Source organism: Oryctolagus cuniculus, chromosome 16, assembly GCF_051225735.1.
Source record: "Oryctolagus cuniculus isolate XC-2025 breed Fujian yellow rabbit chromosome 16, ASM5122573v1, whole genome shotgun sequence".
Classification (NCBI taxonomy): domain Eukaryota; kingdom Metazoa; phylum Chordata; class Mammalia; order Lagomorpha; family Leporidae; genus Oryctolagus; species Oryctolagus cuniculus.
In genome coordinates, this window is record NC_142882.1 from 40099814 (window position 1) to 40104057 (window position 4244).

The 4244-nt window shown below is 44.1% G+C and overlaps 1 pseudogene; it reads left to right on the forward strand.

The window, feature by feature from the left end:
• The first annotated feature begins 1840 nt into the window (after nt 1–1840).
• LOC100356665 (rho-related BTB domain-containing protein 3 pseudogene) lies at nt 1841–3936 on the forward strand (annotated as a pseudogene).
• Nucleotides 3937–4244: the final 308 nt, after the last annotated feature.

Below are 4244 nucleotides of genomic sequence, written 5' to 3' on the forward strand. Positions count from 1 at the left end.
TAATCTGAGAAAGTCTGAAGCATTAACTAATAGTTTTTTCTTCAATGGTACTTTATTTATGCTTTCTGGAAATGTATGGTTCCTAGGTATCATATGGTTCCAAGTGTTAGTTTTGGGCAATATTAAACAAGATTGCTCCAATTGTCTAAGTTTTTGTTTTCTTTTTGTTGTTTCTCATACTTTTGTGTTTTCCTATTAGGAGCTATAAACATTATATATTATGCATAACTTTATGTAACTGAAGATGTTATAATTTTTTCTGATTTCACTCATTTTAATGCTTCCTAATAGCCCGTGTTACAGCTTTTGTGTTTACATTACATGTTCACTACCATCAGACATGCCCACTACACTCTGTGTATAAGCACATGGTTGCCTGTGTATGTGTGTGTGTGTGCACATGTGCCCATATCACTGAAAATAATACTGATGCAACCTGGCCCTCATTTCAGTGTTAAGCTGTCTTCAGAACTGGATGCCTGTGAGGCAGAGCACTGGGGCTCTTCTCAAAGTGATGGACTGACTTGTGTTTCCACAAAATTCACATCTTAGAGACCTAACCCCCAGTGTGACTGTACTTGGACACAGGGTCCTTAAGGAGATAAAAATGGTACCTTAAGAGTTTGGCCTCGTAAGGAGTGTGTGTTTGTAAGGAGACACCAAACATGCACAAGGCCAGAGGAAATATCACGTGAGAACACAGCAGGAGGGTAGCTGACTAGAAGTTAGAGAGAGGGCTTTAAAGAAACCAAACCTGCTAATCCTGGACTTTCAACCTCTAAAAGTATGAGAAGCAAATGTCTGTACTTCAACTTATACCACCTTTGGTAATTTTTATGGCAACCCTGACAAAGTAATATACCCCATTTTCTGCCTACTTTTCCAGCAGCCACCAAGAAGGTCCACACTAGAAATCATCAGACAAATACAGAAAATTAAAACTGTCACTTCAGGTGGTTAAATGCCTCAAAAATAGAAAGATACAAAATAAGCAACCTAACTATGTATATCAAGGCCATAGAAAAACAAACCAAGCACAAAGACAGTTGGGGAAGAAATTAAGATCAGAGCAGAAATAAATGAAATAGAAACATAAACATAAAAAGATTAACGACATGAAGAGTTGATTTTTGAAAAAAATTTAAAAGAAACAATAAAATGTTAACTAGGGTAAGAAAAAGGGAGGCTCAAATAAATAAAATGAGAGAATAAGATATTAAAACTCCAGGAGGCTAGCATTGTGGTATGATGGGTAAAGCCTCCACCTACAATGCCAGAATCCAGTCTGTGCACCAGTTCGTGTGCTGGCTGCTCCACTTCCAATCCAGCTCCCTGCTAATGGCCTAGTAAAACAGCAGAAGCTGTCTCAAGTACCTGTGCCCCTGCCACCCAGTTGGGGCCCAGATGAAGTTGCTGGCTCCTGCTTCAGCCTGTCCCAGCACTGGCAATTACAGCCATCTGGGGAGTCAACCAGTGGATGGAGGGTCAATCTCTCTTTATTTCTCCCTCTCTCTAATCTGAGTTTCAAAATAAATCAATCTTCTAGAAAATAAAAAATAATTGATATACCAGAAATTTTATTATTAGGAACATTAACAACTAGACATCAAAAACTTGAAAAACTTAGAAGAAATTGATAAATTTCTTCACTCACATAATTTACCAAAACGGAACCATGAAGAAGCAGAAAACTTGAAGAAACAAATAACAAATAATCATGTTGAAACAGTAATAAAAAGTCTCCTGCCCACTGCTGGTTCCCAAGGCCCCACTGTGCCTCTGCAGCGCCGCGGTGGAGGCGCACGAGGGGCCGCCATGGGGATGAGTGCACTGCATGTAAACACGTTGCTGCCAGGCCCGACCTGCTGTGGGCAGCCACCCGGCCCCCAGGCGCCGCCCGTCCCCGCGACTGGAGATCCTGTCTATCCACATCGTGGTGCTGGGGAACGAGGGGTACGCGCTCCACCAGGACAACCGCACGTACCTGGGGAGGAGCCCGCTGGTCTAAGGGGACGAAAGCAGCTTGTTGCTGAACATGGGCCGGCAGGATCCTGCAGTCCGTGTTCACTGAGTACCACACCAGCGCCTAAGAGAGCACTGAATTCAGTTCTGGGAATCATTGCTGCTGCTGGCACCAGAAAACAAAAATGAAGAATTACCTTGCACGTACCCACTGTGCACCTCAGACCAAGAGAGCTGCGGCGCCACCACTAAAGGCATCCATCTTGCCAAGGAGCTAGGAGCCACCTACCTGGCGCTGCCCAGCCTCGAGGACGTCTACATCGGGAAGTACTTGGGAGGCATGCTGGAGTATTTCCCGATCCAAGCCTTGAATCAGAAGATACGTGGAAAAAATGAAGAAAAGAAAAATGAGCAGCTCCTTTCACGGAGTTAGACCACCTCAGCTTGAACAACCGGAAAAATGCCGGCGCTGAAGGCGGAAGTGTCGTACTAACAACGCGACTTCACCCGCCGCTGTGTGGACGTGGTGTCCTTCCACACAGACCTGCAGGAGCACAAGATCGTGCTGTGCGCCGTGAGCCGCGTCTTCACGCTGCTGTTCGACGTCAAGAGCCCCACCGACATGCAGGACGCCAGCACCGTGCGCCCCACCCAGGACCGCGATGTGGAGCCCTCGGGCAACCCGCAGCTGCGCGTGCCTCACCCACAGCCTGCGCTTCATCTATCCTCAGGTGCTTCTCAGTGCGAAGAATTGGAGGACGGTATCAGGAGGAAGTTGAAAGACTCTGGGGGCTGTTTCCAATGTGATGGAGAAAATTAAAATGCATTTAAAAAACACCGGGAAAGAAAAACACCAGAATTGCAAAACCTGTCAAGCCAGGAAGCCTCGTGTTTTACAACACTGCCCTCACGTTTTTCCTTAACAAACCCATGCTTGCTGATGTCGTCTTCGAAATACAAGGTGCGTCGGTGCCTGCCCACTGTGAGGTGATGGCGGCAGTGTTAAGTCTACGGAAGACAAGAGTGTCCTGATCCCCCTCTACAGCATTTCCAAGGAGACTTTCTTGTCGTTTTTAGAGTACCTTTACACAGACTCGTGTTGTCCAGCGGGCATCTTCCAGGCAATGTGTCTGCTGCTCTGTGCGGAGATCCAGGTGTCTAGACTGCAGCACATCTGCACAGCACGCCCAGCCGGGAGCTGGCCTCCATGAACCTCGACATAGTGGACATGCTCAAGAGGGCCAACTTCCACCGCTCTGATTGCCTTTCAACCTGGCTCCTTCATTTCACTGCCACTATCTACCTCTTCTTCAGCCAAAAGCGTGAATTTCGGGATCTTTCAGTGGAAGAGTGCAGTTTTGTGGAAAAGCACAGATGGCCAGCGAATCTGTACTTGAAGCAGTTGGCTGAATACAGAACGTACATTCACTCCCAGAAGTGTCATTGCCCAGTAATGTAACCTGGAGCTTTGATAGACACAAACACGCAGGCTTTTATTACCATTATGAGAAGGGAATACTTCTGGGTTCCAGTGAAAAGCCAGTACAGGCTTTCCAAATAAAGTCACATATATATTTTTACTTCCTCCTTTCCAATTTTGATACCTTTATTTATTTCTCCTCCCTAATTACTCTTGCTATTGTTTCCAGTACTTTGTGGGATATAAGTGGTGAAAAGAGGACATCCTTGTCACCTTCCAGATCTGAAGGAAAAGGATTTCATCTTTTCCCATTCACTATGATATAGGCTTTATAATTTCGAGGTATTTCCCTCTATATCTATTTTGTGAAGGTTTTTCTTTTATCATGAAAGGATATTGAATCTTATCAAATGCTTTCTCTGTATCTACTTGGATAACCATATGATTTTGGTTCTTCATTATGTTGATGTAGTTTATGATGTTTATAAAATGGCTAATATCAGAAGGACAAAATAAAACAAATGCAGTTGAAGAGGTGGAGAAAAGGGAGTCTCCTGTTTACTGTTGATGGGATTCCATTGTAGAAGAGATATTAGGAGAGCAGAAGGAGTTTCCTCAAAAAAACTAAAAGTGCACCTGCCTTATTAACCAGATATCTCACATCTGTGTGTACCTTTGAAGGAAATGAAATCAGTTTATCAAAGAGATACCTTCACTCCCGTGTTCATTCCCACAAAAGTCACAGTAACTAAACTGTGGAGTCAACCTATTTGTCCATTAATAGGTGAATGGATAAAGAAAATGTGGTATATAATCATAATGGAATATCTTCAGTCATAGGAAAAATGAAATATTACCAGCA